The sequence below is a fragment of the Panthera uncia genome, chromosome B4 (genome assembly GCF_023721935.1).
Source record: "Panthera uncia isolate 11264 chromosome B4, Puncia_PCG_1.0, whole genome shotgun sequence".
Lineage (NCBI taxonomy): Eukaryota > Metazoa > Chordata > Mammalia > Carnivora > Felidae > Panthera > Panthera uncia.
This window is the reverse complement of record NC_064809.1, coordinates 84253734-84278409: the sequence shown is the minus strand read 5'-3', so window position 1 is coordinate 84278409 and position 24676 is coordinate 84253734. Positions and strand designations below refer to the sequence as shown.

Sequence of the window (24676 nt, the reverse complement as noted above, 5' to 3'; positions counted from 1 at the left end):
TGGTACGTAACAATTTTCTACTTTATTTCAGTACAACTTTCAACATACAGTCTACTATTTTTCAAGATATTTGAAGACTTAAAACAAAATTTCTATTGACTACTTGCAAACAGTAAAATTTAAGTAAAATGCTTACATTCTTATTTGAAAACAAAAATCAGGTAAAAAAAATGGTGGGTGCAAGTTCTGCTCTCTGTTGCAATCTCACTTCAGATTTACTATTCCTTTTCTTCTTTGCATCTGTCCTTCTTTTCTTCATTATTTTCCGTAGTCTCTTCTTCATCTTCAACAATCCCATCCCCTTGGTATTTGTCATGAGTCCACTTTGGACTGCTACCTGATTTTTTGAAGTTAAAGCACCCTCTGCCATGTTAAAAAGTTCCATGACCTCTTCCTCTTTTGGCCCAATAATCCACACCATCATCTCTGTCATCATGAAAGGTTCCTCGTGGTTGGCTAACTCCTCCAAAATCTGAGTATTCTTTCAGTTCGTGGTGAGTTTTAAACTCTTCTTCTCTTTCCTTCTTACTCTCCTTTTCTTCTTGAAAACTGGGAGAAGGTGATGCTGAAGATGATGAGGATCGAGAATGATATTGCTTTCTACTTTTATGTTTACTGTCATCTTTGTAAGATTTGTATTCCTTGTAATCCTTTGGAGTTTTTTCCTGCTTTCTTGATCCACTGGATTCCCTGGAGTCCTTGGAATCCCCCGTTATTTACTTGTCTTTTCTCCAACGATCAATGTCATGCCAAAGATCAGTAGAATCACACCTTAATTTTTTATCTCCCTTTTGCTTTTCTTCTTTAAAAACTCTATCTTCTCCTGCTAAATGAGTATGCTTCCTCAGGGCACTTGGAGAGATGTCAATTCTCCTGTGTACCTCAGGGCTCTTTTGCCTGGCACTATATTCTTCAGTGGCTTTCTGATATGAAGTGAACCTCTCGTTTAGAGTCACTGCAGCTGATTTGAAGTATTGCTCTTTAACATGATGAACCAAGGACACAATGTGTTGAATAAATGACTCTGAAGTGCTTTTGATGGCCTGTGGCAACTTAATGTGGTCAAAGATGGTTTGGAATTCTTGTTCTTTCTTGACAGAATGCACAAGTGTACTAGCAAGTAGCCTGTCTTTAGTCAAGGAAGCAGGTCTGTTAGAATCATCAAGTGGAACGGGTACCATTTTGAGTTTGACTTCAGGTCGATGAGAATCACTGGCTATCATTCTGATCCTAAGTGGGCTCTCCTCTCTGAAGGTAGACTTTTCTCATGCATCCAGATTCTTGTGTACAGGCGGATTGTAATCAAAGAGGTCTTTGAGCTTTTCAGACTTTACCTGCTCAAGTGACTGAGTTTCTTTCTTTTACTGTTGTTCTCTCAGCATTTTTGTCATCTTCCTTGTGCTTATCTTTTGCAGCACTAGGCCTTTCCACTACGTAGCCAGTCTCTTTAAGTTTATAGTTTTTTTTCTTCTCTAAATCCATCACTTTCTCTACTGCCTTTCAGTGAAACTGTGGACTTGTACTTGGGTCCTTCCTCTTCAGTATTCTGGTGAGATGTAGTAGCAAATTTTTTACCCTGATCTGCAAGGACTGACATCCTCAACTGTCTATAGTCCTCTGTCTCCTCTATGTCATCCCCTTCTGAATCATTAAACTTTTGTTTTCCAGACTCTTTACCGCTAAAGTAATCTAGAGCTTCCTGATCTTCCCATTCTCCCTCTGCCCTCCCTTTCTCTGATCCTTTCTCCTTTGGAGCCTCTTTATCCCTGGTACTATCCCTATCAAGAAGGAATACTCTAGACTCTTCATCTGTGAACCTTTTTAAGAATTTTCCTGTCTTTGCAGTTTCCTGATCTACACCATCAGGATAAAATGAAGAACGTCCCCTAGCTTCATCTCTTAGAGCATTCTGTGGTGTGATTGTCCTTGCAGGGCTTCTTCGTGAAGGGATATGATGAATTGGACTATTCTGAGAAGGACTGTACCAACTAGATCCATTTCCAACAGAACCAGACCCAGACCTTTCAGGACTATGCTGAATGGAATGTGAATGCTGAGAGTGGGTGTTTTTTTTGTTTTTGTTTTTTTTTTGTTTTTTTTTTTCAGAGTGAACTGTACTGAACATGGGAGCCTCAGAGCAAGATGAACTCTGACTAGGTGGTATAGTGATCGTTGAAGGACTATGAGGAGATCTGGGACTATTATCATAAGCTGAAAGGCCAGGCCAAATATCACCAGATGTGGCTGATGATTTGTGAAACTTATCAATAGATTCAGATGGATCATGTTCAAATGTATTTTTCGGTTCCTCCTATGATTTACTTTTCAAAGGATTCTCATCTTGGGGCTCCCCTTCAGCTTTTTTGGTTTGTTTTTCCCAAGACCCTTGTCTTTTAGAGATAGGAGATTTGCTATATGGGGATGAAGAACAAGAAGAGGATGATCTTGGAGACCTGGAAGATCTATATGACTGGTGAGATATGCTTCAGGATCTTTGAGAAGAAACGGATCTTTTTTTTGTACTCCTGGAATGTGAATGACCTCATCTAGGACTCCTAGAGTGTCTTCTATTCCAGACAGGTCTATAACCACCTCAATGGTATCTAACTCCTCCTTGATAATACCCTCTGCCCCTTCCTCTGTACCCATAAGGCTGTCTCATTCCTCTATTATTTCTGTAATCTCGACGATAATCTCTAGAATAAATACGATCTCTACCATGAGATCTTGAGTGTGTCCTGGAACAAGACCTAGAACTGTATCTCTTCTTTCTAGAATGTGATCTTGATCTTGATCGAGAACTAGAATGTGATCTAGACTTTGATCTCGAAGAATGTGATCTAGATTTGGAGCGACACTTTCTTTTGTCCTTGGGTTTTATGCAGGATTAAGCACTCAAGTGAAGTCTTTGAGACGTTAAAATTCTTCCTGGAGAAAACGTTCTGAGAAATTAAACTCTGAATTCAAATTCCTGAAACGCCGAAAGCACGGTTCCCGGGGCCTTATCTCCATTGTAACTACACAGTGGCCATTTCCCAACTCAAGCACAGGAGGAAAACCATAGAGGTATCTTCAATGCGATAGCTCGTTTCTGTCACTTCCGATTTTTCGGGGAAAAATATTTTTTTACTGGAATCCAAGTTGAAAGGATTCATTGAGCAGAAACATAGAAGCCTTGACACTTTCTACACAAAAGTACTATTAAAAAACAATTTATGGACAGAAACTCAGTCATTTTTCTTGATTACTCATCTCAGTTATATTATTGTTTATTCAGCATTAGAACTGTTTTGGAAATATGTATATTATCAAATGGAGTTAATATTGCTTCTTTCTGTTCACTGAATGGGCAAATTATTCAGTAGCTGCCAATGTTGATGCATTACAGTGTAATAGTCATATCCAAATTGCAAGATGACGACATTAATTAGACCAAATTTCTAACTTTTGAATTAAAAAAATTAATATAGATCTTAAATGCAATGCAGTTACTAATGTTCATGCTATATTACTTTAAAAAACAGCTTTGCTGCTAACCTCTCAGAATAAAAGGAATGAATAAATTAAGTTGGGATGCCTTCAAATAGGGAGAAATAACTACACTCAGGGGCACCATGACATGGAGAAGGAATAATAACCAAAAAGACAATTTATTAGCACCAAAATAAGAGGTATTATTTATCCTATGGTAAAATAACCATGCTCATACTTAGGCATTTATCAAATATCTACCTACTGTATGCTGTACGTTCTTTAAAATAGAATGTGAGATTTGGGGCTGTGTAGAAGTCGGAGCATGCCCTCCGTCACCATATTTTTTTATTACAAGATTGAGAAAACAATAGACACTTAAGATGCTTTGACTGATTGTGTCTCAGGGCACGACAGCTTTGGTTGGAGGTCATTTCTTACTGAATTTCTTACTACTGTGTTTTGAATATTTATTTCCTTATCTCGTTATCATTTTGTTCTTTATAATGGGATTTATAAATTTATCTAAATGCCTGCGCTCTGTAAATACCTATCTTGTTATTTTTCTCTACAGCTCCTTGTATGTCAAGGGTTCCTAGAAAATACGTTATTGTTGCACAGTAAAGTCTTATATTTTAGAATTATACCTTCAATTCAGAGTTAGAGAGCTTTTTTCCCTGTTCTGGCAGGGTAGCCGATTCAGAGTGTCCGATAGAAAATTATAGCCATTCATCAATGAAGGCGAGGGAGTCATCTTTTATTGTAAAACCTTAGGCTTCTGGATGACTGTAAACTATCATAGACAGAATTACTCCCATTGTACTCCTTGGAGGCCTCTTGCTTTTCAGAAAAGAAAAACAGAGATAGTAAAGTTTGTTTGTTTCTTAACCACGGTCTACCTGGAGACTCCAAATATGCCCTTACTTCAGACTTCTAGATTTTAGGCCCTTCTCCTCAGACAGGGGCCTTTCTGAGAGATTGTGATTAAACTGTGGGATTCAAATTGGTATGGTTTACACTGTAATCTCATCCAGTGGTGAAGTTACAAGTGGTTTAGGCCCAGGGAAGGCGTTAGTTTATGAATAGATGTGACGATTTTTTACTGGGAGACTAAACAGGCAAGACAGAGGGTTTCCTGTTGCTTTCGTTTTTATATTCTTTTCTTCTCTTTGCACTAGTTGAGCTAGTATTACAAGGCAACTTATCTATAGAGACCAGAAAACCAAAATGAACCACACAAGCTTCCCGCACTTGCAACAGAGAAGATACTGTCCAATTTCTGTAAGAGTTCTGGTATGACAACCCAACCCTTTGATTCCTTTAATTGGGCTGGTAAAATAAAAAGAAAAGTTAATGGCTTTGCTCAGAATGATTGAAACATTATTGCCTCATGTTCTATGTTTCTCACCATATCTTCCTTCCTCACCACAACTATTTTTATTCCCAAATTTTTGCAAGTCTAGAGTTTTAGCACCTGTAGTAACAAATAAATTGTACCATCATGATTGAAGAGAAAGATTGTTAATAAATAAATAAGTAAATAGTAACTCATAATTCACTTAAATATTATGCCTAGAGAGGTATGTCCTCTTTTAAAACAATTTTTTAAACTGTGTATAAAAACTCATTTTATTTAGGGTTAGAAAATTCCTAAAGTGAAGAGGCAACATCGTTTATTAATAAACCTAAGGGATATAATTTTACTGCTAATAACAATATTACCATATGTCATAAACGATACCTTAAATTTAACAATTTTTCCAATCCTGTACTCCAGAGCCATCAGGGAATAAAGCTCAGTAAAACCAGAATGAGAGAGAAGGACACCAAAAAGTAACTGCCTTGTATGTAACTGACCAAGAAAACAAACTTAAGCTAACTGCAACACAAAATTCCTCAGAAATTCAATTGAGATAAATAGCATTTGTGGATGTTATTTATCAAGAGATGACAGGTGACACACTTTCTCAGGTATTAGAAAACTTTCCACTGTGTATTTGGCCTAAGCCACACATATCAATTTAAGATTTGTTCTTTCTTATAGGTGTTTTTCAGAGAAGAAAAACCTTTTCAAACATTTATTCAACAAATGTATATTGAGCACATATTATGTGGCAAGAACTGTTTGAAGTGCAGGATGCTCAACTAAAAGCAAAACAGACACCCAACCCTACCTTTAGAGAGTTACATTCCAGAAGATGTAATAACTATATTTTTCACGTACATGGACAATTACATAAGGTTATGGATTTATTGTCTCATTTCGACTATGGAAAACAGATTATTATACATAAGTTGATATTTCTACTAGTTCTAAATATTTTTCATTCCTATTTCTCTTTATTATTAACACCATTGTAAGTAATATTATCTTAAAATGCTTCTTGTATATTGTAGACTGTTTAAATTCTTAATGAAACAAGGTGAACTAAAATATACAAACAAAAATCAGTGTGAGCAATATTGGAGAATCAAAATAAATAAAAACTACTGAAAATTTAGACTTCTCATAACCTTAGGCATTAACATTTTGAAACTACATGAATATATATTTAAATCAAAGACGCAGGATGATTCATGATAGAAACCTCTATCACCACAGAAGTTAAGAGGACTGTGATTTAATTATTTCTCTTTCACTGGTTTTATATGTAATAATTTAAAGAACATGACCTCTCTAAGCCACAAATTATAAAGACCTATTTTATCAAATGGAATGTATACATTTTACATAACTTTTCAGTTAATTGCATATGCTATTCAATTAACAATTAATTTGCTCTCATTAGGCATAAGGATTTCCCCAAATTTCTCCAAATCTTGCTAATTTTCTATTACACTTAATTTTATTTATTATTAACCAAAAGCATTATTTATAAGATAAATATGATTATTACCCTCATATGACAGATGAATGAACTGGGGTCAAGGGAAGCTAAGTCACCTGAGCGAGCTAGATTTGAACATAGACAAATATCACAGCTGAAAGACTTAATCACTACATAGCTACAATATTTATTCTGTATGAAATGTGAAAAAAAAACATAGATGTTAGTATATTTGTGTGGAGATGTAAGTAAGAAAAAAGCAAAAAAAGTTTAATGCAATAAGTGAAAAACGGGCCTTAAAAGTTTAGTCCAAATGGAATTTAGAGCAAGAAGAAAACATCTCTTTGAACATTACTGAAAGGAGCTTCAAGAAGTTGGGGTACCAAATGAGTCTCCTCAACAAGTTGAGAGATTATTAAGGGAGCAATATTGTACAATCACAGTTATTAGAACTGTAAGATCTTTGAAAGACTACCTATAGTAGGTACAAAAATGGCCTTTCAAAGCTGCCCATGCCCTTATTCCTGGAACCTGTTAATATATTATATTACTTGCCAAAAGGAACGCTGTAGATGTGTGATTAAGCATTTAGATATTGAGATAGGGATATATCCTGGATTATCCAAGTGTGCCCAGTCTAATCTCATGAACCCTTAAAATGAGAAAAACTTTCACATATAGAGTCAGAAAGAGATGATAAGACAAGAAACTGTAGAGATTCAAAGCTTGAGATGAATTTGGACAGGCTTGCTGGCCTTGAAGATGGTGGAAGGAGGGCACAAGCTAAGGCATCTGGTGGACAACAGAGAACGATGCTTCCAGAAAGAAACAGGGACTTCAGTTCTGTAACAGCAAAGAACTGAATTCTGCCAATAATTTGAATGAACAAAGAAACACATCTTCCCCTAGAGCTTCCAGAAAGGAATGTAGCCATCTAACACATTTGCTTTTAACCCATGTCTGACTTCTGACCTAAACAATTATTTAAAAAAAGAAATTGCATTGTTTTAAGCCTCTGAATTGGTGATAATTTATTATGGCAGCAACACAAAACTAATACATCATTTGAAAAGAATCTCTGTACCTACACAAGCAAATTATGTGTCCCTTCTAAATTTTTTTAATGTTTATTTATTTTTGAGAGAGAGAGAGAGGGAGAGAGACAGAGACAGAGTGCGAGTGGGGGAGGAGGAGAGAGAGGGAGACACAGAATCTGAGCTGTCAGCACAGAGCTCAATGTGGGGCTCAAACTCACGAACCATGAGATCATGACCTGAGCCAAAGTCAGATGCTTAACCGACTGAGCCACCCAGGCACCCCTGTGTCCCTTCTATTTGTAAGGTATTATATCTTAGATATGTTAGGAGAGATTTTTACATATACCATAGCTGGAAAATGGCAGTTACATCTGAAAAATCCCAGAATGACAAGTATTCATCATGGTTTTTAAGACTCTTTGGAAAACAGATTCCAACTCTGTGTCAACTAATATATTCTAGGAGATAAAATTGTTATTAGAAAAGCTTAAGTCTGGGGGCCCCTGGGTGGCTCAGTCGGTTAAGCTTCCGACCCGTGATTTTAGCTCAGGTCATGATTTCATGGTTCATGAGATTGAGGCTTACTTGGGGCTGTGTGCAGACAGTGTGGCATCTGCTTGGGATTTTCTCAATCTCTCTCTCTCTCTCTCTCTCTCTCTCTCTCTCTCAAAATAAATAAACAAACATTAAAAAAGAAGAAGAGGAGTGCCTAGGTGGCTCAGTTGGTTAAGCATCCAACTCTTGATTTCTGCTCAGGTCATGATCTCACAGCTCGTGAGTTCGAGCTCCACATAGGGCTCTGCACTGACAGTGTGGTACCTGCTTGGGATCATCTCTCTCTCTCTCCCTCTCTCTGCCCCCCCCCCCCGCTCATTCTCTTTCTCTCTCTCTCTCCCTCTCAAAATAAATAAATAAAACTTTAAAAAAAGAAGAAAAAAATCTTACGTCTCAGTAAAAAAGGATTTCAATTTTGTATAATTAAATTTTTCATAAAATTATAGAATGTTTGAGCTAGAGGCAAACTTGAAGATAATCATAATCATCTCTTTAAAGTTATATATGAGGGTGCAGAGGGTACAATTTGTATTGTACATGTAAGCTTTAGTTTTTTCCAATTTGAGGAAAGATTTTGGGATAAGTTTCCACATTCAAAAATCTACTTTTCTTTGGTGTCCATATTTGTTTATGTTCTATTATCAGGTTATATTGAGAACTACAACATCAACCTCAAAAGGGTCTTCTCTGCCCATGAATCCATAGGCTGTTTAAAGAATCAAATGCTAAAGTGTGAACCTGAGCTCCACCAGAGAAACTTATTTTAATGATTTATTATGAACATGATTCATTATATCATCACTAAGATGGGAAAAACAACGTGTATTACAAGGGCTACGTGGCCAGCACTCCTCACACCATATTTTAGAAATTAAACCCAAATTGTGACAGGTAGGTATAAAGAGAATTGATTTAAGCTTCCTTAAAAATGTAAATGCATTCATAACTTTAAGTCTGCACATATATTCCACCCCTGACTTGGACTTCTAAACTGTTTCTATTTTCTTTTGAACCTTTATTTATGGAATTTCCATACTTATTTTATATAAGTGGTACAGTTTTGTTGTTGGATACACAAATGCATCTCCAGGAAACTTACATATATGGGAAAAGAGCTTAGTAAATCATCTTTGACATATAATAAAATCTTTATAGAAGAACAATGAAAAGACAAATGGTTATCAACATATTTTTTTGTTTTAGTCTTCCTCATATCACTGATACCAAGTCTAAAACTTATTCCTTGTTTCCTCCAGCCTATACATGGAATGAGTACTATGGAAAGGTAGGTAGGACATGGCATTCCAATTCTAGGAATCTTGAAACTCATTATTCCAATTAATTAAGGTTGGTATTTGACATAAAACCAGATTGGAATCCAGCTGTAAATCACTTACACACTCATAACTGCAACGCTTTTTGAGAGAATTGGGTCAGGAAAAGTTCTTAATGATATTTAGGTTCAAAGTCCTTGGTGTTATGGTCAAAGTCACTATAAGTATATAAGATTGCTTCCTATTTTAGGCAGTATTTCTCTTTGAATAGAAGACCTGTGTTTTTATTTTAAACTAATCACAGTGATTTATAGATGCTGTGAATTATCTCTGCAACAGAATTAGATAGTGACTTTATAGTGACACTTGATGCTTCTTAAATTTTCTAAAGTAGGTCATAAATCAGATAACCTTACAGAAACTTTTAGTCCTTAGAATCACAGTATTGCAAAAAATATATATACAACTTGTCTGTTCCTCTACTACTATTATTTATTTGTATAGCCAACTAATTGTCAAAATGTTCTGAGAGACAGAGAGAGACAGACAGAGAGACAGAGAGAAAGACAAGGGGAGAGAAAAATCAGTTTCTTCCAAAAGAGTTAGATCTATCATCTTTGTAATTGATAAATGAATTCAAAAGGCAATTTGCAGCTTGAGAAATTTTGATGTTGCTGATGATTGTGGTGCCATTTAATGATGATGACAATGATTATGACGACAGTAACAATGGATATTGTTCAAGAAATGCTTGTTCTAGGCCAGGCTTTCTCATACTTTATCTCATGTGACAGACCATTCACCAATGGGAAAATATGGTAGGAAGGAATGATTTTGATTATGAAGATAAAACAATATATAAATCTCTTAAAAAGTGAGACAATACAAATGCTATAGATAATCCCTGGAGGAAATTCCATTAATTCCATTAATAAAAGCTATATTAGTTTTGCTCGTAAAACAACCTCTTCCATTGGTGAAGAGAAAAAGAAAAAGTAAAATCATGTTAAATATTTTATCTAAAATGGAAGTTATCAGGAGTAATGCACTTTTTAAAGTGGTTTGGGAAATCATGGTTATAAAATCACAGATTTTAATAATACAAACACATGCATGGTTTCCAAATTTTTGCTAAAGACACAATTCAGAGGAGGATAAAAGGAAGCAAAGAAGCCTCAAAGGCAGACAACTTCAGGTGGAGACTTGATAGAGTGGCAGGTATTATACATATCCTTCTGCCATAATATCTGAAAAGCAAAGACTGTAAGCACACATGAACCACCTGTTTATCAGGCATTGGACAACACCCTTGCTTTCTGTGGGTGGTCACCACCCAAATTGTGACACGGGGATTGGAGCCTAAAAGTCAAGTCTAACTAGTAGATGCTCAGGGGCTGGGGCTGCTGACTGTGCTGGAATTTGGAAAAAAGGACACCAGAGGTGAAGGAGTGGGCAGATAAGCAGATCTAGAGCACTGCACAGGGTCTCCTTTAAGGCTCTGCCTAGATACTAACCTGTGCGTGCACTGAGGGAGATTTGGGAGGCCAGGCAGCAAAGAGCTAATGAGGGCAGTGTGATTAATGTTTATTCTGGAGGCATCATCTTGTGGGGAGATTATGGAGATGGGAATAGACAAAGTGGAGACACCTCATTGAACACCAGGACATTCTACTGGAACCTGAGAAGGGGGTTTTAGAAGTAGGGCATCTCTAGCCCTTAAGTAAAGAATAGACTTGATCCTGCCTAACAATGCATGAAACCAAGGTTTGCTGGCATCAGCTGATCTGCCTTTTGCTAGAATAAAACTTGATACAATTTTTAGATGGATGCAACAAAATTAAAATATAGTACCTGCGTTCTTCAGGATAGAATTAAAATTACTAGCCATGGCCACTTAGGAAAACAGATTCTAAAATAGAGACTCAAGGATACCTACTTGAAGATTCTGTGGCAAAATTCCCATGTGTGGAGAATTTATCAAGTATCAATAGGAGAAATACAGTTCTCTCTCTCTCTCTCTCTCTCTCTCTCTCTCTCTCTCTCCGTCTTTCTCTCTCTCTCTCTCTCTCAACTATGACGTTAGAACAAAAGACTATGACCATATATATAATTTATATAGAAGTATTATAGAAGACTTTTGAATTTTGAATTTTCTTATTTTAGCTACTTTCTTTTTAGAATGGTCAGAGGGTTGCATAATAAATAGTGATTTACCAAGACCTAATAAGGCAGGGCTTTTATTGTTTGGTTGGTTTTTGTTTTTGTTTTGTTTTGTTTTGTTTTTGGTATTTAGTCCTTTTTGGGTACTTCTGCTTCTCTAATCATGCCATTTGGTGATAAAAATTAACCCCCACTCTTACTATGCAATTTCATTTTCTCAGGTTATAGTCCACATTTATAATTAAATATAAAGCCGTAATTATCCAAATTCATCCAACACAATATAAGTGTTCTGGGAACTCTGACATACATAAGATGGGCACTGTGGAGAAAGAATATATGCCCCTTTTCAACTGAATCAGGAATGACTGGACACTTACACCTGTGCTTCTTAACTGAAAGTTTCGAAGATCAGGGAAAATCAAACACTTTAAGATGAAGATATTGATTTAAATATGATATGCTTCAAAAGATAAGTATTCAAATCTATTCTTTCTAATATCTTATTTTGTGGGATATGTGCTATTTATGGTGATGGACGAATTTGGTTACTGAAGAAGGAATCAACATATAAATAGTGGCCCCTGTAGTACATCATTGTAATTGTTCTTTCTTTGAGCTGAACTTTAGATGATGAGATTTTTAAAAAATTTAGTTACTGTGAACTAAATCTTTTCTTTGTCAATACTCTTTCTCCCAGGAACCTAGGGAAGGGTCAAATGATACACAACCATGTTTGTGGGTTATCCATTTGTGTATGTGTGCGTGTATGTATTTACATGTAAAGGTTTAGGGAAGTAATGAAAGAATGGAAATTGGTACTGGTAACAACTATTCAACACATAAAACAGGAAAACATTTCTCACCAAGATATCTGATTATCCCTTTGTTTAAAATGTCAAAATCTTTATAAAGGGGTTACACATTCAGAGCATTGTGAATCCTAGTGAAGAATCCTAATGAAGTCTGATTACTTGTTAACATGTGATTTATTTCAATAAATTTACAAATCTATCAACTGCAAGAAAAGATTTACCTTGAAGTGTGGTGGATTTGTGATCATAGAACATTCCTGAAGGTCAAAGACTTTGTTTCCTGAGAGGTCCATTTGGAAGGGGCTTGTCTAATTCCCTACTCTTGCAGATAACTTTCCTCCAGGGACATCTCCAGGAAAAAACAACAACAACAACAACAACAACAACAACAAAAGGTAGTAAAAGGAAGAACAGAAGCACTAAAATCTTCAGTGAAGCCTCCACTGTGGATGTGAAACACACTTTTTTTAAATTTATTTTTTAATGTTTATTATATTTGAGAGAGAGAGAGAGATACAGAGAGCAAGCAGAGAAGGGGCAGAGAGAGAGGGAGACACAGAATCAGAAGCAGGCTCCAGGCTCAGGGCTGTCAGCACAGAGCCCAATGAGGGGCTTGAACTCACAGACCACGAGATCATGACCTGAGCTGTAGTCAGATGCTTAACCTACTGAGCCCCCCAGGCACGCCCCCACCCCCAGTTTGTTTTTTTTTTTTTTTTAGAGGAGAGAGTGAGCGAGCACAAGAGGACCCTGATCCCACCATCCTGGGATCATGACCCGAGCTGAAATCAAGAGTTAGATGCTCAACCAACTGAGCCATCCAGGTGGCCCACGACTGTGGATTTGAAATAAAGTAGCAGTTGGGTGAGTCCCTCATACTTACATGAAACCTGTTTAAGTTACCTTGGACTTCATAAACAGGGCCAGGTTAGGTGAAAAAAAAATATTTTTGCCTTCATTTCCAACTTCAAAATAAATGCATTCATTTGTTAACCCATATTTGTATTCCCTTAAGTTTTTTATTTTAAAAAATGTTTTAAGTTTATTTATTTATTTTGAGAGAGAGAGAGATAGTGTGCACAAGCATGAGGGAGAGGCAGGGAGACAGAGAATCCCAAGCAGTTTCTGTGCCCTCAGTGCAGAGCCCTATACAGGGCTTGAACTCATGAACCATGAGACCATAACCTGAGCCAAAATCAAGAGTATGATGCTTAACTGACTGAGCCACCCAAGTGCCCCAAGTATTCCCGTAAGTTCAATTTCAATACTGATGTTTTTATCTCACTACAGTTAGAAATAAAATATGCAATATCCAATACTGCTGAACTATCATGAAAAATATATCAAAAACCAAGGTAACTGACAATTTTTAAAGCTATAAGGAAATTATCTTTAAAATGCTCCCAAATCACTTTTCAAATATTAGGTCATTTTATTTTGTATTCATACACACACACACACACACACACACACACACACACACATACACACAGTGTAAATATAGACTTTTACATGAAAAAGACTATGACATTTGAACTGAAGAATATGAATATATTTTAATTCATTGTTAACTTTAGGTTATAATGTTTCAAAGTGTCAGGTGAAAGTACAACATACTTGTCTTTGAGAATTGAAAAGTGGTCAAAATATACTGTTTTTACTATAATGTCTTATTAAAGATTATTAAAATAGTATTATTTGATGGTTAATCAAACCTTTGGAAAAATGAAATTTGGTCTATTTTTTTTTCAGCAAGTGGTTCATTTAAAGATAGTTCTTTTTCTAGCTCTGTCCTAATTAAATTTTCTTCTAGTTCTGCCCTAATTAGAGGTAATATCATTTTCCAAAAACAAACAAATGAATGGGTTGCTTAGAAGTGTAGACCAACCGTGGGGGAATAAGAAAATATTGGCTTAGTAAATCTATGAAAATTAAAATAATTGAGTTACTTTTTTATGTAACTGAGTTACTTTAATATTAATCATTCATATTTAACCTACCGTGCTTGTTTGCCATATGCCAGTGAACCAACCCAAAGGTGCCAAAAATTACCATTGATCAATACCTTGAAATTACAGCATTTGAGCTTTAACCTTTAATTCTGCTGTGTTGTACTCTGTATTCTATCATTATAATTTATGGAATTATTAATTCTGGAAAGAGACCAATGTTATTCAGATCCTTGTAGAATTTTAAAAGTTAACCCTTTCTACTTATAGAGACCATAAAATGGAAGGAAATTCTGTTTTGGATCATAGTGAGCTAATGCCCCTTTATTGACAAAAGGACATGGAAGGGACTAACAAAATATACAGTATGGAACATTCAGATCCTTAGATATTTAATACTTCCTCATGATGAAATAAGACAAAAGCAAATTAAGACTATAGCCAATACACTTAATTAGGAATAATCTTCTGTAGTAGAAAAAGCACTGAATGTGTGATGTCAAGATTAGTAGGCTCTTCACCAATTTTTTGCTTCATTTTGGTACATCGCTTAACTGACTAAAACTTTAGTTTGTTTGGGATGCCTGCTGACCTAGTTGGACAAGCATCCATCTCTCGATTTTGACTCAGGCCATGATCTCATGATGTGTGAGATTGAGCCCTGCATCAGGCTCCACACTGACATTGTGGATCCTGCCTGAGATTCTCTCTCCCTCTCTCTCTGCCCTTCTCTCACTCTCTCACACACTTGCTTTCTCTCTCTTAAATAAAGTAAACTTAAAAAAAAACACTTTAGTTTACTTACTTATAAATTAATACTGTTAGCCTGGCTTTAAGATACATTTCTACTCTGAAATTCTAGGCCCCTTGTTAAAAATTTATCATAAACATTTGATACTACTGACTTGATTTTTTTTCACTGCTATAAATAATCTTTCAAGTGCATATTATTTAGGTGACAATTCAGTGCAAATGCATATAAGCTTACTCTTGGTTACCCCAACAATAGACATACCAAGTGGTTAATTAGTTCTCCTCTGCTCCTAGGGTAACACATGGGATTTTATATGGAGCATGAAATTGTTACTTTTCTCTGTAACTTACAACAAAGAGGCTTAATTTTGGAATTATGTTGGGAATTCTTAGAAGGCTTATCCTTACAATGCATGGATTACAAAGAAAAAAACATTTACAGAAATGTAAAGATCACTGGTGTGGTGTACTTCAAATACTCCACACAACCAGAACACAGAAGAGACTCCAGATAGAGACCTCCAACTATACAAGAGAGGTAGGTTTACATTCAAGTAGAATGATCAAAGATCCAGGGTTACCTAGGACCACTCTCACTGCATGCCTGTCATTCCAATGTAATTCTTAATAGTGCCCCCTTTCATTCTCAAAAGTGTCCTTTGGTTGATAAAGAAATATATCTATATCTATATCTATATCTATATCTATATCTACACACATACATATATATACATACACACACATACATACACACACATACTATCTCTATATAATTTAAAAAAAGTTATTTCCATCATATCTTTAATAATTCATTTCAATATGAAATGCCCCACAGACTTTATGCAAACTCCTCAACTACTGCCCTTCCTTTGTTTAGTTTTTACTCTGATTCCTTAAGATTATACTGTTACAGCATTGATGTTTCTTTGCAGTTTCCTCTTCAACTTTTTGGCAATTCCAAAAGAAGTGGAATCTCTAATTTATTCCTAGAACAGTGCTAAATGTACAAACTTTATCACAACCTACAAGATATGAAATTAAGTTTGCTTGAGAGTTTTATTAATACCTTCTTGTAACATAGCTTTAAAAAGAACATGTGTTTATGCTCAAATTAAGTTTATTTAATTTTCCAGTTTCTTAACAACTGGATGGAGAGGCTACTAATAACTCCATTCTGTAGGTTGTTCTCCCAACACTGTCCATTCAATGTATTAAAAAAATTTATAAAACAAAACTGGATGGAAAGTTTCTGAAAGTACTTTACTTAAATGTAACTTCACAGTACTTGGCAAATATATGCATTATTAGCTAGAGTGGGTTAGAATATTACATCAAAAGTTAAACTCAAAGGCTTCCATGAAGATAGGGTACTCCTGCTAGGTAAAAAGCTCTTAATTAATAAATCCCTTTTGTCTTCTAACCTTAGAGGTGGATGTGTAGTTACTACAGCATCAGACTTTGCCTCACTGTCTAGACAAGATAAATGTTTATAATGTGCTTTGGCATGGAAGTAGGTGTAATGGCTAAAAGCTTAACATTGGAATTGAGAAAATTAATTCAAATCTTGGCTCAGTTGCTTTTAAGCTAATTTGGTTTTGTGGATGTTATAAAAAAAATCTTCAAATGGCTCCATTTCATCAGTTAGAGAAAGATACATGATATCATTCATATGTGGAATTTGAGAAACACAACAGATGAGTATGGAGGAATGGAAGGAAAAATAAGATACAAAACAAGAGAAGGAGGCAAACCATAACAGATTCTTAAATACAGAGAACAAATAGCATTGCTAGAGGGGAGATGGGTAGGGGAATGTTTCAAATGAGTGATGGGCATTAAGAAGGGTATATCTGGGGCTGAACACTGGATGTCACATGTAAGAGATGAATCACTAGGTTCTAGTCCTGATACCAAGACTACACTGAATATTAACTATCTTGATTTTAAATTAAATAAATGTAAGTGATAATGGTGATGATGATGACGATGACGATGACGATGATGGCAATGACAACCAGCCTCACAGGGATATTGTGAAAAAAAAAGTTATTGCATGGAATTTACTGAGCATACTGTTTGAGACAAATTACTAGCTAATAAATAGTAGTTACATTGTTGATTACTAGGACATTCCTGGCTCTGAAAAAAAATGAAACATTTTAAAAGTCAGGCTCTTGGGGAGGGTGAATGAATAGGCAGAGCACAGAGGATTCTTAAGGCAATGAAGTACTCTGTATGATTCTATAATGATCAATATATCACATTATTCATTTGTCTAAACCCACAGAATATACGCCACCATGAGTGAACTGTAATGTAAGCTTTGGCCTTGGGTGACTGTGATGAGTCAATGTAGGTTTACAAAATGTACCACTGTCGTGGGGGATGTTGAATATGGGGAGGGTATGCGTATGTGGGAACAGGAGATATATGGGAAATCTCTGTACCTTCCTCTCAGTTTTGTTTAGAACCTAAACATGCTCTAAAAATTAGCCTTAATTTTAAAAAAGGCAGGTACTTAACAAAAAAACAATAGTTGCATATTAATATGCCTTAGTGAAGTAGCAAGTAAGGTGCAAGTGGAAAGTGAATTTATGGAGTGGTTTCATAAATAAAGAAGGAACACAAACTTTGTAAAAATTGACTGTATTTTAAAAATAATTGTGAATATTTATAGATCTAAAATGTTTGTTTTACTATATCGAAAAGAATGTGATCTTTGTGAATGGCTACCCAACAAAATACTTAGAACTATAATTATATATCTTTAACTTTTTTGATGTGTTTTGCTAATTTGAATAATATAGGTACGTATGTCATGTTTGTACTTAATTTTTAAGTATTTTCACATACTTCAGCATATTAACATGTAGTTTGAGTATTATATTTTTTGTGCATACCACTGGTATACATTTATTACTATCCCTACTATTGTAGGAATTATTGTAGAATTTTGTACACTTAGGTCTTGAGGTTTGCAGTCTATAGAAGTAGGTAATGTGACAGTGCTTGAAATATATGAGAAAACAGACAAAAATAATACAGTTTTCTGTGTATATCCACCCAAAATAAGTGTATTTACATTAAGTACATCAATGCACATTAGTATATACCATCATCATTAGTATATACCATTTATTTTTTAAACATATCTGACTGTTTTATAACTAATACACTTTATATTAAAAGCATTGATGTATATTTTTATATGTAAAATTTAAAATTAGATTATTGTACTCCTTCACATGAGACTGGAAACATATTTGAAAATATAGTATTGAATCTCCAGCCAACAAATGCTATAGGGAAATTGTTCTAATTAGTACTGGGCTTTTGAACTCACCTGATTTTTTTCTATATAGGGCACTGTAAAGGAAAGAAAGCATGCAGTACAAAGTAGCATTATGATAGTCTGAATAAGGAAACACAATAAAAATTATTAATGGTGTCAATCATATGAACCAGTAGTTTAGTTCCTCCTAGGCTGCGGACTCAAAGTATCCATATCTCATATAAGTTAACCTGCTTCCTAAATGACATTATCATGAATATGTTGACCACCAAAGAGAAAACATTTCCTTTCCTTCTACAAAGTTTTATTTACCAAATGTTATGGTGGAAACAAAAATAGGCAGAGCTAGCTGGCTTAAAAGTTAAATTATCCAAACATATTCAACAATACAACAATCATTAAATATAAAAAATAGAGCTTTGTCTAGGAAATTCATAAATGGTACATGCATTTGCACATTATCCATATAATAATAATAACAAGTAAAACACCAGTTTTGGCATATTAAATCTTGGTTACATTTGTAGGGCTGCTGACAGTAATGACTCTATCTTTGGCTCTCCATCTTACTCATGTTCAGCAGATGACCTCTCTTGGGTCTATGTGTTCCAGTCCCCGTGGACATTAATACATATACCTTAGAAATGCCTGCCAAGGCCAGGATGGGGGAGGCATGTTTTGGCCTCCCATAAATCTGTGAGAGAAAACATAGTCTCTCCCCTTCCTGATGCATAGGTGGTGGTTCCACAAGATCTAATTACAGGTTAGCTGTCAATTAGTCACATGCAAGCCCTTTGAAATGCATGTGAATCCTTTGATCTCACTACAGTACCCCTCCATGTGTCCCCTTGCTCTGTAAAATCTGTGGACTGTGTTCTAGATTTGTTAAGAATAAATGCACAGCTGAATCACTGTCCACCTGATCCTATCAGTAAATTACCCTGAGTAAACTGTGTGGAGTCACATCTTTGTTTTCTAATCGTAAAATGCCTCCTCAGTGGCACAGGGGATGGGGGGGTGGGGGAGAATATTTACTGTCCCTTCTCCACCTTCTAACACATGGATGTCTAAAAAAACACCCTGGCGAGACTACGTACAATAATTACCTTACAGTGTTGTTGTAAGGGTTCAGGGAAAACATAGGGTTACTGCCCAGTGAAATAATAATTTAAATTTGATTTGAAATATCATTTATTTTATACTATAGTCTCATGATCTGGGATTTGGGCTACTCCTATGCATCAGTGCACAGGGATTATAATCATGTTAGCCCTCCTCCTGACTTTTATTTTATGCTTGTTTTAACTTTTACTTCTTTTCATGCTCTTTAAAACAAGGATTTTCTATAATATATTTGATATATGATCCCTAAAATCCATCCATCCATCCATCCATCCATCCACACTGCTTGTCTGTGTGTTTTCCATCTAGCAATTACTAAGCTATAGAATACCTCTGGGTTCTAAATTTGATTTACTAAACACTGGCTTTAAGATGACTCCATGTTTTGATGTGTATATTTATTTGCTTCTAACTCATTTTTAATTTTTGTTATTATTATTATTGTTATTTAATTTTAGAGAGAATGTAAGAAGGGGAGAGAGGCAGAGGGAGTGAGAGAAAGAATCTCAAGCAGGCTTAATGTTCAGCATGGAGCCCAGTGCAGGGCTCTATCCCATGACCTATTGGATCATGACTTGAGCCGAAATCAAGAGTTGGACACTCAACCAACTGAGCCACCCAGGCACCCAGCTTGTACTACTTTTTAAATATATGCCCTTCACATTCTACCTTCCTATCTTTCTTTCATTCTACCTCTGAATATACCCTTTTTCATTCTTCATTTTGCTCACTTTGGCTTTTCTTTCACATTTTATTCATCATTTTCTATTTACTTGCCCCTTTCTAGTATTTCCTACCTCAATCTCCAGTTGCTTTGATAGCTATATCATCCATCATATTATAACTTAAACCAATTAGTCTGTGGCTTCCTGCCCTCTGCTATAAACAGAGGATAGTACCCTCAGGGGAAAACATATGCATGTTAATTTCAACCAATGCATTTTCCTTCATTTAGAGGTCAAACCCCCTCCCTTTTCAGCTTAATTTTATTCACTCTTTAGTACTTTTAAGTATTTCTATATGTTTAAAATTCAAATGTGAAACTCTGTCAAGACTTTAAAATTATCATCTGAAGAAAGGCTAGCCTTATTCAAACAACCTTACCTTTATAAATATTCTAACATCAATTTATTTTTTTAACTAAATTTTTTATTAATTAAGTAGAGATGCTGGGTATATTACTATGGACACTAATCTAAATAAAGGCTAGTTTGGTGGCAACTACTCTAATTTCAGATTCAATTTAAAAGAAGAGAAACTTATATTTATGATTGAATCACTCTATTTGTGGCTGCAAATTTTATATAATACCAATGATTTTTAAAAATTAAAACAGTGTTACATTTTATAGAATTTAACCAGCCTTATAAAAAGCTTTTTACCAAATTTTTAGTCTGAAGACAGCAGAAGGTATTTTTGTGTTATAGGGATACAGCCTAAATTTTAGTCTTTAATGTTTATAATAAAAGTTATTTACTAGGAGAAAACAGGTGATATTTATTGTGTTTTCTGAATCATATTTTTCTCAATATGATGAGAAAGAAAACTTGGTAATTTTAATTTAGCTATATTATAACTTGTCTTATAATCTGTCCATTTATCTACTTCAGGTCAGTTTTGGAAAACATAAGAAAAACAAAAAAACAGTGTTATGTGACTACTGGAAAACAAAACAAACTTTCTGAAATGTTAGGTTTTGATGAGATAACACAGCTGATTACAATAAATCCAATAAATCACTCAGATACTTAGAGATTTTAAAATAGCAGTTGTATTTTTAAACATAAAAAATAGGAGTTTTATTTAGTTCTTTGCCAATAACCATTATTAACCTGACTTAGATTGGCAAACAGTGTTTTCTAAATTTATTTCCTAGGAGAGGAGTTAAGATTACAGAGCAGCAAGAAGACCCTGAGCTTGTCTCATTCCTAAAATGCAGGTAGATCAGCACCAAACCATTTTGAGCACCTAGGAAATTGATCTGAAGATTAACACCACAATCGCATAACTTGAGCCACAGAATATGACAGGTATGCGGTATGGAGATGTGAACTCTATGAGAGAAAATCTGTGGACGGTAGAGAGTTCTTTTCACAGAGAGAGGACAGAGAAAGAGAATGGGGGAGAGTGAGGCACATTGGGATCATGCAAGAAAAGCACTCCCCCCAAAGTAGCTGGAGAGAAAGAGGGAGAAAGAATGAAAACACTCATGGGAGGCCATACAGCCTGCCCACAGGCAAAGGTCCCAGCGGACCCGGAGAGCAGCCATGTTTGCGGGTATTAGGACAAACATGCCAGAGTGTGGTGAAACCTGGTGTTGGCTGTGTGTTGTGATTTGTCATACTCTCTGAACCTCTGCTGGTGGGGGATTGCACGAACACTTTCTGGGGCAAGCTGGCACCTGGTTATTGCTCACAATATCCTCCCCCAGAGAGTCGGTGCAGGTCCAAGCCACAACGGTCTCTGAAATGTGGGGTGTTGAAACACCACCCCATCTGAGACAAAACTATGGAGAGAGGTGCCACCTAGCAGGTGGAAAATTTGGACCGAGGGTAAATGAAGGGAGTGGATGGAGACCTGAGATGAATGAGGTGTGTTTGACTGCTGATTGGTGAGAGGGCAAAGGCCACTGGGGAGCTGGGTAAAAGCCCTTTCCACCTCTCCCACACATGCGCATGCACATGAGCACACTGATCCACCCCAGTAAGCTAAGCAGTGCCACCTAGTGGAGAGTGGAGCCATTACACCAAGCCCTGCCCAACTGTGCACTCCAAGCACATCCCCCAGAAGACCAGCACAAGTCACTCCACTTGTTTAGCATATGGACTATAGAGGGCTTCATAGTTTCAGTTCTAAGGGAAAATAGATGTAACTTCATTCAGGTGGCATTCTGTTTGCTGGTTCATTTATTCATTGTTGGGTTTTTTGTTTGTTTGTTTGGTTTGTTTTGTTTTTTGCTTCTGTTTTTGCTTAAATTATTTTCTTTTTTTCTTTCTCTTTCTTGGACACAGAAAGAGAAACATTTATTTTTTTGTTATTTTCTTTTTAAAATGTTTACTTCTATTTCATTTTCTATGTTATTCTATTATATGTATGTGTGCATATATATATATATATATATATATATATATATATAAATTTTAAAAGTTTTTCTTAAATTTTTTTTTCTTTCATTTCCTTTATTTCCCTCTATTCTATCAAGCTACTTTCAACAAACAGACCGAAACACACCTAGGATCTAGCTTCCAAATTTGATCCTTTTTGTTTTATTTTAATTTTTATTTTATTAATTTTTTTCTTCTTCCAAAATGACAAAATTAAGGAATTCACCTCAAAAGAAAGAACAGGAAGAAATGACAGTCAGGGACTTAACACAGATATAAGTAAGATGTCTGAACGAGAATTTAGAAGCACAATAACAAGAATACTAGCTGGGGTTGAATAAAGCATAAAAGACACCAGAGAATCAATTTCTGCAGAGATAAAAGAAATAAAATCTGGTCAGTAGAAATTAAAAATGCTATAAGATACAATCTAGAATAGATTCCATGACAGCAAGGATGGACGAAGCACAGCACTGAATCAGTGATTAGAAGACAAAATTACGGAGAATACTGAAGCAGAAAAAAAGAAGGAAACAAAGGCAAAAGATCATGATAGAAGACTTAGAGTATGCAGTGACTTATTAAAAAGGAATAACATATGAATCACAGGAGTCCCAGAAGATGAAGAGAGATAAAAAAGAGAAGCTTTATGTGAGCAAATTAGAGCAGAAAACTTTCCTCATGTGGGAAGGACACAGACATCAAAATCCAAGAAGCACAGAGACCTCCAATTAGATTCAACAAAAACCAACCATCACCAAGGCATATCATAATCAATTTCACAAAATATGCAAAGAAAGGATTATGAAAGCAGCAAGAGAAAAAAAATCCGTAACCTATAAGGGAAAACAGATCAGGTTTGCAGCAGACCTATCCACAGAAACTTGGCAAGCCAGAAAGCAGTGGCAGGATATATTCAGTGTGCTGAATTGGAAAAATATGCAGCCAAGAATTCTCTATCCAACAAGGCTGTCATTCAAAATAGAAGGAGAGATAAAAGTTTCCCAGATAATCAAAAACTAAGGACTTTGTGACCACTAAACCAGCACTGCAAGAAATTTTAAAGGGGACTCTTTGAGGGGAGAAAAGATGAAAAAAAAAAAAAAAGAAAAAAAAATAGAGACCAAAAGGAACAAAGACTAGAAAGGACCAGAGAACACCACCAGAAACTCCAATTCTACAGGCAATACAATGGCACTAAATTCATCTTTCAGTACTCACTCTAAATGTCAATGGACTAAATGCTCCAATCAAAAAATATAGGGTGTGAGATTGGATGAGAAAACAAGACCAATCTATGTGCTGCTTACAAGAGACTCATTTTAGACCTAAAGACACTTTCAGATTCAAAGTAAGGGGATGGAGAACCATCTATCATGCTAATGATTGTCAAAAGAAAGCTGGAATAGCCATACTTATATTAGACAAACTAGATTTTAAAATAAAGACTATATATAATAAGAGATGAGGAAGGGCATTATATCATAATTAAGGGGTACAGCCACCAAGAAGATCTAATAATTGTAATCATTTATGATACCAACGTGAGTGAACCCAAATATATAAATCAATTAATCACAAACATATAGAAATTCATTGATAATAATACCATAATAGTAGGGGACTTCAATACCCGACCTACGACAAAGGACAGATCATCTAAGCAGAAAATCAATAAGGAATTAAGGGCTCTGAATGACACACTGCACCAGGTGGACTTAACAGATACACTAACATTTCATCCTAAAGCAGCAGAATAAACATTTTTCTTGAGTTCACATGGAACATTCTCTAGAATAGATCACACTCTGGGACACAAATCAGCCTTCAACAAATACAAAAAGATCGAGATCATACCTTGCATATTTTCAGACCACAACGCTATGAAACTCAAAATCAACCACAAGAAAAAATCTGGAAAGACAGAAATACTTGGAGGTTAACTTTATTTCCTAAAATTTCTGGGTTTTTTTAATGTTTATTCATTTTTGAGAGAGAGGAAGACACAGCATGAGTGAGACAAGGGGCAGAGAGAGAGGGAGACACAGAATCCAAAGTAGGCTCCAGGCTCTGAGCTGCAAGCACAGAGCCCCATGCGGTGCTCAAACTCATGAACTGTGAGATCATGACCTGAGCCAAAGTTGGATGCTTAACCGACTGAACCACCCAGGCCCCCCATAAACATTCTGTTTTATAGTGCTGGTCTGAATGCAATTCAAAGTGTAAATCTATAATCTGTGAACAAGGACACTGGGGAAATTCTTCTATTAGATAATATGCATATATTTTTATCAGGAGACATTTAATAGATCTGTA

General features: G+C 35.6%; 1 pseudogene; it reads right to left on the bottom strand.

Moving 5' to 3' along the window:
• On the bottom strand, positions 1–21525 carry LOC125919870 (bcl-2-associated transcription factor 1-like; annotated as a pseudogene).
• Positions 21526–24676: the final 3151 nt, after the last annotated feature.